The sequence below is a fragment of the Melanotaenia boesemani genome, chromosome 7 (assembly GCF_017639745.1).
Source record: "Melanotaenia boesemani isolate fMelBoe1 chromosome 7, fMelBoe1.pri, whole genome shotgun sequence".
Lineage (NCBI taxonomy): Eukaryota > Metazoa > Chordata > Actinopteri > Atheriniformes > Melanotaeniidae > Melanotaenia > Melanotaenia boesemani.
Window position 1 is genome coordinate 36,831,169 of NC_055688.1, and position 15,766 is coordinate 36,846,934.

General features: G+C 39.1%; 1 non-coding gene across 1 annotated transcript; it reads left to right on the forward strand.

Moving 5' to 3' along the window:
- Positions 1 to 15,570: 15,570 nt before the first annotated feature.
- trnal-uag lies at positions 15,571 to 15,652 on the forward strand. Its single transcript has one exon. It is a non-coding gene; the product is annotated as a tRNA-Leu (tRNA).
- The last annotated feature ends 114 nt before the right edge of the window (positions 15,653 to 15,766 follow it).

Here is a 15,766-nt window from a genome sequence, read left to right on the forward strand (position 1 = left end):
CTTAGTAGTCTTACTGGAGTCACAGCGCACTCCCGTCATCTCAGTTGTTAGGTTTAAGCTGGCTGTTTAACGTCAGTCTTTCTCTAGTCTTGGATCTGCGACAGTATCAAACATGTTTCATATTATAGCAAGTCGCAGTGACGAAACACGATCAACAACCAATAGATGAGCTCTGACAAAAGCAGAAACAGGAATCCTGACAGAACACCGGCAAAAACGGACGGAAAAAAAAACAAAAAAAAAACAAGACGAACAAGAAGCGGTGATGAAACGCTGTCGGTGGAGCGTCCAGAAAGAGGAGCGGATGGTTATTAAGAAGAAAACGTCTGCTGTGGATCACTTATGTGTTACAGCATAAAGATCTAACAGATGAGAGAAGAATAGAAAACTCATTCATCCCTCTAGATTCTGATGAGACGGTGTAACACCTGATGGAGATGCAAAGATTCACCTAATAATGATGATGTGTAATTCCCTCCTGGAGGAAAACTCTCCCCTTGCTTGCTTTACTGTGGGCAGATCAGCCTGCTCGATATCAACTGTCCAACATGTCACAAAAAATGCTAAAGGAATCTAGATATAGTCTCGTAAATGGTAACCCCAAAAGATTCACAGTCTTTGTCAAATCTCAGTCTGAGACTAGGCTGAGACTTAAAACTCTAAACATTTGTCTTTAGATGTGAGCTGGTAGTTTTCTAGAGTCTTTTGCAAATCTTTTAAAAGTCTTCTGGTGTAAGCCCAGCATAATTCACAAAGGTTTTTTTTTTGGTAATGTACATCAGCAATGGTCTTCTTAACCCCAGAGTGAAATCCTGAGCACTGCATGATTTTACATCTATTTTTCCAACTGTTATTGGTTGCCAGTACAGGACCAAACATGTCTTAATTCGTGCATGTATGCATGTATGTGGAGTATGTATGGAAGGGGCTGACATGCAACAAAAACAGACTGGTACTTCAACCCAGCATCAAAAACCTTCAGCATCTCTTCACAGGCTACTCGTTCAAGGCAAGGCAGGTTTATTTGTATAGCACAATTCAATGACAGGGTGATTCAAAGTACTTTACAGAAAATAAGAAACACCAGGACTACACTCTTCTGGATGGAGATGTCTGATGTTTCTCCAGGTATCTGTTGGAGCCACTTGTCCAGTATGTGCTCCGATGACCACTGGTACTACTGTTGCCTTCACCTTCCAGGCTTTCTCCAGCTCTTCCCCTTGTTCTTGGTATATTTCTTCACGTTCTCTATTATTGGGGACAGCTACATCAATCAATACGACTTTCCTTTGCTGCTTCACAGGAGCAAGCCTTGAGTAATTGAGTCCCAGCTCTATCTCACCAGGCAGGACTCCAGGCGCAGGCTCTGCAAAGAAGCTCCTGAAACAATCCAGTACCTCACAGCAGGGAGCAAGATACTGGCAGGCAACGAACATATGGAACGCCATAACCAAGTATAGTGTACAGTGTATAGTGTACATAACTGGCACAGTGTACAGAACCATCTGTGCAGACCATTCCTCCAGAAGTGCATTTGTGAGGTTAGACTAATGCTGGATGAGAAGGCCTGGCTCTCAGCCTCCGCTCTAATTCTTCCCAAAAGGTGTTCTGTCAGATTGAGGTTAGGCCAATCGAGTTCATCCACAGGAACAGGAAAGGGCCATTCCCAAACTGTTCCCGCAAAGTTGGAAGCATGGAATTGTCCAAAGTGTCTTGGTATGCAGACGCATAAAGAGTACCTTTCACTGGACCTAAGGGGCCCATATATATATATATATATATATATATATATATATATAAATATATATATATATTTATATGCTCATTCATATCCCATATGTATTTTAAAGGATCAGATATCTTCTGTTGTTGCTGGATTCTCAAGTTGAAACTCCAAGACTTTAAGATTGAGGTTAACTGAATATTTTTTAATTGAACTATGTAGGACCTTTAGCTCTTAATGTTTAGATTATATGGCTTAGTTTAATATTTTATTTACAGTACTGTTCAAATCCATTTTTGTCCTTTTCACAAACGTATTTACATGACATGACTTCAATACATGAACTAATTTTGCCTTTTATTTTCCATCCATTCACATACATTGCTCTGTCAGTTTAGCATATAAACTGAAAGTCTATAAATCAAAATGGTTCCACAGTGTGCTGACTTTCACATATGCTGCTTCACTATATAAGACATGACAGCTAGTTGAATATCAGTGCTGTCGGGGATCACTGGAAAGGGGCAGCAGCCGTATTACTCTGCCAGGTTTCTCAGGCGAATGTCTAAATTGCTATGCTTAGGAAGATATGGACAGTATGTCAGACATGGATTTGGTTTAATGTTCCATGAATGGCTTCATTTCTCCATCCTCTGAAAGTTGTATTCCTCTCAGAAACAGAAATACTGAAAGGCACCAGCTTATTACATCCAGCTTACAAAGAATGAAGAGACACTCTGAGGTAATGTCAAATGGTCGGGAGGTTGGAATTCAATTATAAAACTGAGATGGCCGTGAAATGTATAGAGTGCACCCTTAACCAGCATGCACATAACAATAGACACTGTCACTCAGCAGAGTAATAAAGAGGAGACGTGGTTCACCTTGAATAATACTGAGTGAAATGTCAAATATCCCCTTCTGAAGTAAGTGTATCAGTAAATAGAGCCTATACTTGGAGCGCAAACACTATTTTAAGCCATACTAGCAGGATGTTACAATCAGACCCACTTTGGTGCAGATTTTGCTGAATTTACATCTGGAACCAAGAGCGATCAATGTTTTTAGGAACTCAACGAGAGAAAAGTTCTCAGAAGGTCCCAAAAAGTTTATATTTTTTCCCTATAATGCTTCTTATGGCAGTGTTCCCTCCCAAAGGCCTCACCGCCCACCTCAAGGGCTGCTTAAACTTTTTTATTTCACTAAAAAACTGGGTCTGATACTATTTATCTGATTTAGGGCTGAGATATACTTAGAGTTAGTAACGCCTAGTTATTATGTCTGCCACGCGTTCCGAATGTAGACCGCTCGCAAGTTAATATGTTGCATACTTGAGTTGTGGTATTGACTTGAACACTATCGGTGCTCATGTGAACACAAGTATGAACACAAAATCAGAGGAAAACACAATGGTGGATAGTTTTGAAGAGAATCTCTTGGACCTTCTTTATATTTTCTCCATTTTGCATAGTCACAAACACTTGTGCCTTAATGAAGAGCAACAGATTAGAAGCATTTTGGGGGGTTGATGCAGAGACTGGCCAAAAAATGCACTGGAAATACAATGTGACTGGGAAACTGGCCTTTTCTCTATTTCAGAGTCCATGTCTGTGTACTGCCCCTAGTGGGGACCTCCAGTATCAAGCATTTAGCTGCATAATGCTAAGTTTACATGCATTTGCATGCACAAATATATCCCAGCCCTTACATTAAGGGGGAAAAAAAAACAATCCAAACATACATGGCCCTGTGTAAAACAGCGATTGCCCCCGTTAGGTTTAAATTAAGAGTGGTTTATTATACCTGAGTTCAATTTCTGTAGCAACACTCAGAACTGATTACTGCCACACCTGCTCTCATTCCAGAAATCCCTTTAAAATGACCTGCCTGGCAAAGTGAAGCAGACCAAAAGATCCTCAAAAGCTAAACATCACGCTGAGATCCAAAGACATTCAGGAACAAATGAGGAAGAAAGTAATTGAGATCTATCAGTCTGGAAAAGGTTATAAAGCTGTTTCTAAAGCTTTGGGACTCCAGCGAACCACAGTGAGAGCCATTATGGCGAAAACATGGAGCAGTGGTGAACCTTCCCAGGAGTGGCCGGCCGACCAAAATTACCCCAAAAGCACAGCGACTCATCCAAGAGGTCACAAAGACCTGCAGGCCTCACAACCTCAGGTAAGGTCAGTGTTCATGGCTCCACCATGAGAAAGAGACTGGGTAACAATGGTCTCCATGGAGTTCCAACAGAAGAACCGCTGCCGAGCAAAACACATTTAGGCTCGTCTCAAATTTACCAGAAAACATCTTGATGAGTTCGTGACCTCAAGCTGAAATGAACTTGGGTTCTGCAGCACTACAGTGATCGAAAACACACCAGGAAGTCCACCTCTGAATGGTTGAAGATAAACAAAATGGTAAATGGTCCATATTTATATAGTGTTTTAATGTACCTGGGATGATACTTAACATTAAACATCACATTCACACACTGATGGCGGAAGCTGCCATGCAAGGCGCTCGACCACGACCCATCAGGAGCAATTCAGGGTTCAGTGTCTTGCTCAAGGACACCTCGACATGAGCTTGACAGGCGGAGGATCGAACCAGCAACCCTCAGGCTACAAGACAACCGCACTACCCACTGAGCCACTCCGTCACAAAATGAAGAACTGAGTCATCAAGTCAAAGTCCTGACCTGAGTCCTACTGAGATGCTTTGGCCTGACTTTATAAATGCAGTTCATGCTTGAAAACCATCCAATGTGGCTGAATTACAACAATTCTCAGAAGATGAGTGGGCCAAAACTCCTCCACAGCTCGCGACAAGTTATCGCAAACGTTTGCAGTTGCTTCTGCTGAGGGAGGCCCAACCAGTCACTGGGCTTAGGGGGCAGTTTTTCACACAGAGCCACGTAGGTTTGGAATTTTTTCTCCCTTAATAATAAAAACCTTCTTTTAAAAAGTGCATTTTGTGTTTACTTGTGTTGTCTTTGACTAATATTTAAATTGGTTTCAACTGACATATTTAAACATGCAAAAAAAAAAAAAAAAAAAAATCAGGAATTTGTTGTAAAGTTGTTTCACATATAATATGATGTTTCTGCTTGTTAAATGGACAATAGACTCAGGCTGGTACAACATTCTGCTTCACACCTCTGGAAACTATCTTCTACATTAATTTGCTGCATAAATGTGATGTTTGCTATGTGGCTACGTATTTTGCATTCAAGGCTGTTCTATGCTATATCACTGCCTCCGAAAGCATAGAGCATAGAATTAAAGCCTAGGATCATAGTGGCAAAATCGTCCTGACATAATGACCACTGTACCAAATCCCATAATACTGTCAAATGGGTTATTACTGGGGAAATAGTTTACATAGTTTTAAACCTTTCAGGCACACACAGGAACAGATTCTGATCCTGTAAGACCACAGTGTGATCCTGAATTACCCCAGGCTGGGAGCAAACAGAGAGGAAACGGGAGATAAGCAAAAATAAAAGAAAGTTCATTAGCCGTGAAATCTGTGCTTGATTAATACATAAAAATATGAATATGTCCCAGAGAGAGAAGGAGGAAACAGAGCCAGACAGATTAGCCATTAAATCTGTAAAGAACTAATTGGAGCTCAAAGGTAAAGCAGCTGGGTTTTCACAGGGAGTTGGTTTTATGGAGTTGAACAGGTGTCTGCTCATGTTTTCAGCAGGGACTCTAACACTTGAGTGCCATTTTGTGCTTTGGTGGAGATAATGCTGTGCAGCCACGCCGATATGCAATGGAAGTGGAAGCTAGTTTTTATGTGAAACAAGTCAAGCATAAAGTTTGGGAAAAAAATCTGTTTGGGACATTGCAAAAGCCAAAATGATTATAATGTCTTAAAGAACTTTTTTTACTAAGTCAATGAGTTCACGCCATGTGCTTTTCTAAGACCAATACTTATGAACATGCTTATGAGAGTGTGTGCACCATTGCGCAGTGAAGGGGACAACGTGTAGCTACAACAGTGTAAACTGAAGGAGAGATGAGGAACATCTGTGCTTGCCCCTAATTCAATGTGATTGTACCCATGAAAGCTATTGGTTTCATAAGTAAAGAGACCATCTGATTACGTAAAGCTGTGAAATGGATACTCTTTACAGGATCTTTCCTTAGGCAGCTGTGAGATGAGGAATTATCATTTTGGTAAATCTTACACATCCAAAAGTCAGCTTTATGGGTTGTGTTTAAACCAGTGCATCAGGCTGCTGAACAAGCAGTATATGTGTGTGTGTATAAGTATGTGCCTCATAACAGGTTGGATTTGGACACAACTTGGATTTGGACTTTGGATTGGGTAGTTCGGTACTAGAATGCACCTACTGGTGCTATTTCGACTCATCCTCAGTTATGAACTTGGGGTCATAGAGTGTTTTGGGTCTTTGATCATCACACACCCTTGCCTGGGGAACCCAGCCAGGGGTGATCAGCCCCTGAATTGTGTCTAAGTGACCCACTACTCCACAGCTCCCCCACTTCTGATCATCAGCCATTTTGATTCTATTAAAGCAGCCTCTAAGGTGTTTTTTGGTGGTTTTTTTGCATAAATGACCCCAAACTCCAAGGAGTTTGAGGGTTTGGTGAGTCAACTGGCCAGCAAAACCCTGGCACCCAACTTCTACTAATCACCAGCTAGGCATATTTTGCCCTCTTGCGTTTGTTGGCCTTGTCAATCCGGTCTTCCTAGGCACAGTAAGCTCTGCGATGACCACCTGCTTTGTTGATTTCGATGTTAGCAGCATGTCTAGATGGAATGAAGTGGCAGAGATGTTGTTGCGTTAAGTTGCCTTCGTTGTTAATTTGATGCAGCCAATCCAGTGCCGTGGTGAGAAGCCCTCCGGACGACCTTAGCAGATGTTGTACTTTCACTCCAGCTCTGACGGATGTGATGGACTAAAATGATATGGTAAGCTCCATTTAAATTTTGTTATTCACTCAAAATAAAGGTTGGTTACACAGCTCTTGCAGACACACTTTCAGAATTTTGCTTCCACTCCGTGGCAGTATCAGGAACATATATCTTAAAGGAGCGCTGCTCTTGGTTCTTTCACCCGTGTCACTCCTCTACTAATCCAGCTGCACTGGCTGCCCATTTATTACAGGGTGCATTTTAAAATTCTGGTTTTTACCTATCAAGCCCTACATGACCAAGCACCTGAATTCATCAGGGATCTCCTACAGCTCTACGTGCCCAGCAGGTCCCTGAGATCGAGTCATCAAGATCTGCTGGTTGTTAAACCAACACGGCTGAAAACTAAGGGGGACAGAGCCTTTGCAGCAGTGGCTCCTGTCCTCTGGAACTCCTTCCTCTAAGCCTGAGATCTGTGGACTCCATGATCTCTTTTAAAAAGCAGCTAAAAACACATCTTTTTAAACTTGCTTTTACTTAGTTTTATTTGTTTTCATTCTCTCTGTATTACTGTTATTTAGTGTTTTGTCTTATTGTTAAGCACTTTGTGATTTTATCTTGAAAGGTGCTATATAAGTAAACATTTACTTACGTACTTACTTTGGTTCTTTTGTTGGTGCCATAGCTCTGCACTACTTTCAAAAACCAAGGGGGAATATTTGCTTTTCGAAGGAGTGAAACAAAGTCCTGTCCCAGTATTTTGTCTCCTCTCATGAAATTGGTTATTGCCAGCTGGAATCGGCCCATCATGACTTGAGCTAACTGCTAACTAATGAGCTTTTAGCTAACTGATTGCATCAGCTCCAAAGGCTGTGCATTGTTAGGTTTTTGAGGACTACAACTGTCTATCTGGGTTGAAAACAAGTCTGTCTGACAGGGCTGCTAGCATCACTAACAGTACATCAGTGATTAAATTATTATTATTATTTTTTATTTAGAAATGAGTCCATGCCTCGTCCTGAGCTCTACCTGGTATCCTCTTGACTCCACCATCCCTATTAAATAATTTTAAGGTTAATCATTTACTAGCAGCTTTTGCTTTTAATTTCCACCTAATGAATTTGAATAAGAGAGTTTAAAATGTTTACCCAGAGCACACATGCATGGTATCTTTTGATTAAATATGGCAGATTTAATTTTGATAGCATAGTTTGATCTCAGTGCATGTTGCTCAGATACAGGTGAGACTGAATCATTGCACTTTTCTTTCAAGGTGTTTTAATTTTGATTTAAATTTGTGTTGTTGTTTCCCATGAAGTATCTTATTCTCAACATTTCATAATTAGAGTTACTTAAAATACATAGATTAGGACTATACTTCATTGCAGCTGTGAGCAGACTGCTCTTTGCTTTAGGATCCAAGCATGGACAGGCTTATGGGCCTCTAGGAGTATCTAAACAGCATTGTGTAAGACACACTTACAGTAGATTGTTTCCTTATAAGGTCTGTCTTAAAGGACTGTACTCTGCAACTTAGAAACGTTCCCAGCACAGGATATAAACATGAAATTCGGGGAAGAACACACGAACATCCTATATGTAAACTTGTATCTGATCTATGATTGGCCGATTCAGGACTGAGGATTGTTCTTTGTTTGAAAACTATAAAAGAGAGACTTACACATCTAGTCAGGGGTTTTTCTACGATTGGCTTCAGAAACCTCACAGAGATGCATATCTGTTTATGATGTCACTTTTTGTAATAAACCATCATTTTTACATAAAGCTGATGTCCGGAGCTCTTCTTTTACCTGAAAGTATTTTTGTCACAGCATAAGCCTAAAGTAATTTACTATGAAATAGTATGATCCAGAGAAGAAGATCTTCATATGATGAAGTCATCATATTACAGAAACGGCTATGAAGACACCGAGGACACTAAAGAGGAAACCACCGTACAGCACCGAGAGAGGAGAAGTTATCAACCAGATGATGGCTTCACAAAACTATAGAACGTTATTAAGGACAGTAAACTACAAAATGCCACAACAGACTATTTCTCCACAACACCTGCTTCCACAAAATAAACCCCACCATGACATCCAGAGTCAGAAAGTACTCCACAACACCCACCACAGGGGTTTCTGGCTTAAATCTTTGCTGTCTTTTAGATTAATTGAACATTCCTGCTTGACAGTAGCTGTAAAAGTTAAAGTCAAAGTGAGCTTTATTGTAATTCAAATCATAAAACAAATAGTCCACAGCTGAATGAAACTGTTTTCTCTCAACTCTAATGTTCCATTTAATGAAAATGGGACTACAGATGAAAATTAGCCTGAAGAGCTAAATGTGGCATATTTACATTGTGAACCTCAAATCAATTAACATGCACTGTCTCATTTTAAATAAAGGCAGAGGGAAATTTATTTGTATAGCACATTTCATGTACAAGGCAATTCAACGTGCTTTACATGAAACATTACAGCAGGATGCAGAAAGTAACACAAGTGCATAAAAACAAGGTTAAAAGCAATAAAATTAATTAAATAAGAACTGAAAGACAAAACTAAAATAAAACAGATAAAATGCAAGTAATGAAGGTCCAGAGTGGGAAAGACTGTTTAAAATCATGATCAAATTTAAAGATTCCAGCTCAAAAGAAACCGATGCAGATCTGGACTCTAAATTTAACCTGGATTTAAAGAAACTGTTTCAGCTTATCTGAAATGAACCCAGTATGAACCTACCAGAACCCTGGTAGGTTCATACTGGGTCAAGAGGTCTCTGCTGTATGTTGGTCCTAAACCATTCAGAGCTTTCTAGACCAGCAGCAGAACTTTAAATTCCATCCTCTGACGGACCGGCAGCCAGTGTAAAGACCTCAGAGCTGGACTGATGTGGTCCTCTTTCTTGGTCTTAGTGGGGACTGGAGCAGCAGAGTTCTGGATCAGCTGCAGGTGTCTGACTGGTGTTTTAGGTAGTTATCAGGCTTTGATTTGATTTGAAATATTTTTACTTTTGTGGGCTATAAATGTTTTCTTTAATTTTCTTTTAGTTTGGAGCCAAAAATATAATAAAAGAAGAAACATTAGTATAGTATAGTACAGTATAGTATAGTACAGTATAGTATAGTACAGTATAGTATAGTATAGTATAGTATAGTATAGTATTAGTATTTCCCCCAGGCTGTGTCTGAGCTGTTTAACCTTAACTACACTCCCCTCCTCAAGAAAATAGATCTATCTATCTATCTATCTATCTGTCTATCTATCTATAAAAAACTAATTTTCTAAATAATTTATTTACTGTAATTACTTATTATAGCAACTGAAATTCACACAGTAAAAGGAACCACACAGAATTTACTTTGCTAGGCAAAGCTGTTTAAAATGGGCCTCAGTTCAGGGGGGCATAAGAAGTAAGATACAGCACTTAACTATATGTGATGGATTGATGTTCTTCTACATAACTTCATCAGCAACATTCCAATTTCTCCTTCGGTTTGTTGTAAACCTTCACTCCCAGTGATTCCACTGAGACCTCTCCTCTTGCATGTTCTGGTTTCTGCTGCGTTTTTCTCTCAGTGCATCTCCCAAACCGATCAAATGCCTGCAGCAAAAACATAGGCTGTACTTGTGGATGCAGAACTGGTGAAGGTTAGATGTTGATTCATGGATCTGCTTGTCCAAAGCTGTGTTGTATTGATTGTTTGTTCCTCCTACAACGTGTGTGTGATGTGTATGACTGAGTGAAATGGTGATGCCGCTTTCTGCACTATAAGGATCTCTAATGATGGTGGTGGGAACGAGCTGCCTGTGTGTGAGAACATGTTTTAAATAAAATAAAGTTAAATAAAAGGGATCTGTGACTATTACCTACAAGGGGAAGCTTTGTTTGAAGGGGAGCAGACTTACACACAAGACCAGCAAATAAAATGTCACATGTGTCTTCAAGTAAAGTGAAAAATCTTTTTATTTAATTTTTAGAGTTACTGCCGTATTTAGTGGCTATAATTACTAATCTAAAACTGCAGCATTGTTACATACGAAGTTTGGCTCATCGAATGGCAGCCACAGCTAAATTTCCTCTCTTATCAGGGACAATTCCAGTGATGGAAGGATAAATAATGCAGGATAGATCGATTCCTTTAAGTTTCAGACATATAAAAATTATCGTGTGCCAGATGATAATTTAAAATTTACTCTTTGAAAGTTTTTTGCAATTCACTTTTTGAAAACATTGAAAAATGTGTTAAATATAAATCAAATCGGGATCCATTTGCAAATCTCATAAACCAAAATTAAATAAATTATATAATTTCTAGTACTAATAATTAAAAGTTTTAATCACGATGGATCACAATTAATCAAATTTTTACGCACAAAATGTGATTTTCCTTTAAAGCACTGCTACATAAAAAACTCATCTTGAATATTAATGTAATAAAATTATATTTTCATGAGAAAGAAGGATGAAATGTTCAGGTTTTACTAACTAAAAGGTAAAAAGTCAGCAGGATGAGTTTAAAGCTGTGAAGCTGCTTCCTTCTAAACACAGAAGGAACAATATGTGATGAATATCAGCATCAGGTGAACAGACAGAAAGCAGGATGAGAATCTCACAGCTTCTAGATGGTGAGGAGAGAGAAATATTCACTATATGCACAATAACTTCCATCCATGCACCTTCACTGCTTCATTATCCAGGTTTCTAATTTCTATAACTTTGCATTCTTAGTTTGACTGGACACAGCGTTCATTAGATAAATGAAGAAAGAGTTTTGTCCAAGTTATCTGTTTTAATGTTCAGCCTGGTAACACCCAGGTAGTCATCAGGAGGACAGACTGAGCGTCTCTGGGCTAAAATAGTTTCTGGATTATCTGCACTACTTACCACTGCCTTGCTCTCTTATATGCTTTTTCTTCTTTCTTCCTTTTGTCAATGCTACAAAGAAAACTTCTCTCACTTTATTAAACCTTCTCTTTTCTGGTTGTTTAATAATAATAATAATAATAATAATAATAATAATAATAATAATAATAATAATATTAATAATGATGATGATGATGATGATGATGGATTAGCTTTATATTGTGCTTTATACTGCTGATGACACTCAAGGTGCTTACACTGGATCCGTTATTCATCCACTCCTCACTCATACACCCTCTCTTCTTTAAATGTGTGGGAATCAGAAAAGAATTAGAATAATTAGAATAATTTTTTTCACCAAGTCTGTAAACACAAACAAGGAATTTGATTCTCTGTGAATTTTGCTCTCATTGTACTTTCAGCATAAATAGTAAGAATAATTAAAAATAAAAGCAAATAAAAATAAGAAGTCGAAAAGAGAAGCAGTAAAGATAGAAGAATATAAACATTAACATAGTATGTACAGGGTAAGGTAGGTAAGGTATGTGCAGGTATGTGCACCTACATATGTTCATTAGCGTGGGTTATTCTTCCAGGTGATGCACATCCGGGTAATGGTCTGGAGAAAGAAACTGTCTCTGTGTCTGGTGCTTTTGGCGTACAGTGCTTTGTAGCGCCTACCAGACAGGAGGAGTTTAGAAGGTTTGTGTACAGAGATTTCATCTGCCTGCCTCCTAACCTTGGACACATACAATTCCAAGATGGCGTGTAGGTCAACCTCAATTATCTTCTCTGCAGACCAGGTTATCTTTTGCAGTCGGTGCCTGTCCAGTTTGGTGGCTGATCCAAACCAGACAGTGATGGAAGTGCAGACAGACTGGATGATGGTGGTGTAAACGGTGATCAGCAGCTCCTGTGGCAGGTTGAACTTCCTGAGCTTTCGTAGAAAGTAAGTCCTGACAGGATCTATGTGAGAAGTCCAGTTCAGATCCCGAGAGACTGTGGTTCCCAGAAACCCGCAGGTGTCCGCAGTAGACACTCTGTTGTTAGGATGGTGAGGGGGCAGGTGTTCTGATTACACCAGCCGACCAACTGGGGAAACAGTGGTTGGACCTCTGGGAGAAAACATTTGTCCAAGTCTTGTTTGAGATAGGATTTTAGGAGCTCAAGTTCCAAGTCTTGTTGTACTTTGCATGCCATGATATTCTCATGTGGTGAAATGCCTGAACAGAGTCATCTACACAGGACATATGTTTCTCTAAAACCTGTAAGCTCATAAAAAAACAAAAAACGGGAACTTCTTGATGTGAGGTAAGATGCTAACCACCACACCACCGTGTAGGCCTACTCACTTAGCAAATACCACGTTATCTACAAATCCTATGTTACAAGCAGTCTGTCCCTTTTTGTATTGAATCCACAAAATGTCCCAAAGATATCCCAGTTATACAGGAATTACATATACATTTGTACTAACAAGGTGATTTCTAAAGAGGTAGCTTGGTATGGATCAGCATGGTATGTAGTATGTTCTGTGTTTTCCTGCTCATGCTATAAAATTTAATTCCTAGTGAAATTCATGTATTTCTGCAATCACAAGGTCTATTTGAACATTTTTGGAGTCCTAGTAAAATTAGTTTTGTAATGATGTGTAATTATCAGTATAATATGTGGTACTGGAGAAGAATAAATGAAGATGGTACATAATTAAAATAAAGTTTGAAGCTTGCCTCCAAAAAAACAAAAATTTACATGATGAATATGTCTTTGGAAGGATGCAGGTGTAGCTCTAAACCTCCATCAGGTCAAAGAACAATATGTGAACATTAGCTCTGGAAAGGCCGACTCTGATCAAGTGAAGCAGAACAAAATTTGAGAATTTTTAAGACAAACTCTTCAGGCAAAGTCTCAAAAGCAATGTTCAGAAGTGATGTAGTGATAATGCTGTTTTTAGTGAGAGCAGCCGCTTGTCTTCATTCTTTATTTTCACCATTCGTCTTTTCACAATTCCTTTGCCCATGTTTTTTCCACATTAGACACAAACCTTCATGACCTCCTCTGATTCACCCAATACCTCCATCCAACTGTTCAAACACTCAGTCCAGCTCATCCATAAGGATAAGTTAAAAGAAGAAAATATATTCCCCCTGTATCACAGAGGATTTAGGAAACCATCTCACGTTAATGAGGAGTTCTTAAGGAGAAAAGCAGAGCAGGGAAATAAATTATATTGAGAATATATTGAGAAATGGAGAAGCTAGGTAGGAATACATATATGGAACCAACTCCCAGTTTTGGTTCAGGAGGCAGATATCAGGTCTGTCTGTAAGATAGGGTTTAATACTTTACTTTTTAATAAAGTTTACATTTTAGGTAGGACTAGCTTGAGTTAACCTCAGCCAGGCCTTCGCTGCTGGAGACATCTCATGATGCAATGATCACCTCTTTCTCTCCGTGTATAAATGCATGACATTGTGTTTTCTTTTCTCTTTCTAAGCCTGTAGCACTAGACTAATGTTTCTTAATCCTCCTCCTTGAGGACCTCTTCCTTGCATGTTTTCAAGGTTTCCAACTCCAGCACACCTGATTAAGATTAATTGAATTGCTCATCAAGTTCCCTGCAAGCCTGCTAATTAGGCATTAATTTGAGTCAGGAGTGTTAAAGTATGAAAACCTCTAAAACATGCAGTGCAGGGGATGAGGGTTGAGAAACACTACAGTATTAGTGTTATGGTGGTAGCTGACGCCTCTTCCCTGTCCTGTCATACTCCAAGCAGACAGTCATCTCTTGTCTGTTCTGCTGGACAGGGCTTCCTGTAAACAGAATTTTGTCTCCACTGTCACCTGCTGGCCCATGCTTAGGAAAGCAAGATAAGGCCAATTCATTTATATAAAACAGTTAAAACATAAGGGAAAACCACCTTTTAATTTACTGACAACATATGAAAGCAAATATGATAACATGATTTAATTGGATTTTCTTTGATTACAGTGAGTTTAATGAGTGTAATGGGATTGAAGTGGAACGTATATTTACAAATGCCTTTTGTCACTGACCTGGACTAAATTAGCAAAAATATACATCTTAAAAAGATACAGTTTGTATGTTGTTTTCACAGAATTTAAGCACAGAAAAAGAAGTAAACTTAGTTGAGTGGTATTAAATAGCATCCCTTTGTCTGCTTTGGCTCATGCAAGAGCTGGTGCTGATTGAATCAGTGTTGCTGTGACAATCTGGCTTTGGTTTATTTTGGTGTTGTCACTTGCTAATGCATGATTGTTTTCAGAGAAAATGTTTGGAAAAGATTTCAGAGAGGGAGAGATTTCCCAACTGGCCAAACAAGAAAATCATACAGAGGCTGAATTCCAGTGAGACCAGAGACACTAAAAAGTGAACAGAGAAGTGCCAATATTTACAGATGGTCATGCATGCCTTTTCATGAGTCACAGCACTGATTTAGAGCCTGGTCAGTACAATGTTCTGGGGCCCTTGTGTTAAAAGTGGATCTGGTTTTGTAGTTCACTTGAGATTGTTTTGTAATTTAAATAAACTTTCTGCTAAAACAAAAAAAAAGAAAATAAAAAAAATAATAAGAAAAAAAATATTGGGTTGCTTCTGTCAAGTTTAGGCAGATTTTGGAGAAAGACTGAGCAGCAGCTACACAACTATTAGTGCCTGGATGAAATTCCCAGATTCATTTTTCTTCATTCTTTCATATTTCTCAAATTATAAATAGGGATGCACTAATTTTGATATTCTGAGCTGATATCGATATTAAAGATAATAATTTGGCTGATAATCAATAACTGATGCAGATTAATTTAGTCATTTGTTAGCATTCTCCAAGAGGATGGATACGAGAGTGTTCAGAAGATACTAGGCCAAATTATTTAAACATCTTTACTTTTAAGTCATTTGAGCATGCAAAGACACAACTTCTGTTTCGCTAACAATTTCCAGAATCCATACACTGTCTTCCTGGAAGACTCTGCTTCATGAGCAAAGTTTTCCAGGATCAAATTCTAACTATTGATCGTGTGATTGTCTGATATCGGATGTGACAATGTTCTGATTCGATAGGATACGTGGTAGTGTGGCCGAGTGGTCGAAGGCGCTGGATTTAGGCTCCAGTCTCTATGGAGGCGTGGGTTCAAATCCCACCACTGCCATTGTTGTTCCTATGTTCTGTACTTTTCTGCACTAGAAAAACTACTTTCTACAGATGGCATGAGTTACCTTCCTCTGAGGAAAGCAATGCACTCACTTGTGGAGGATTATGTGCA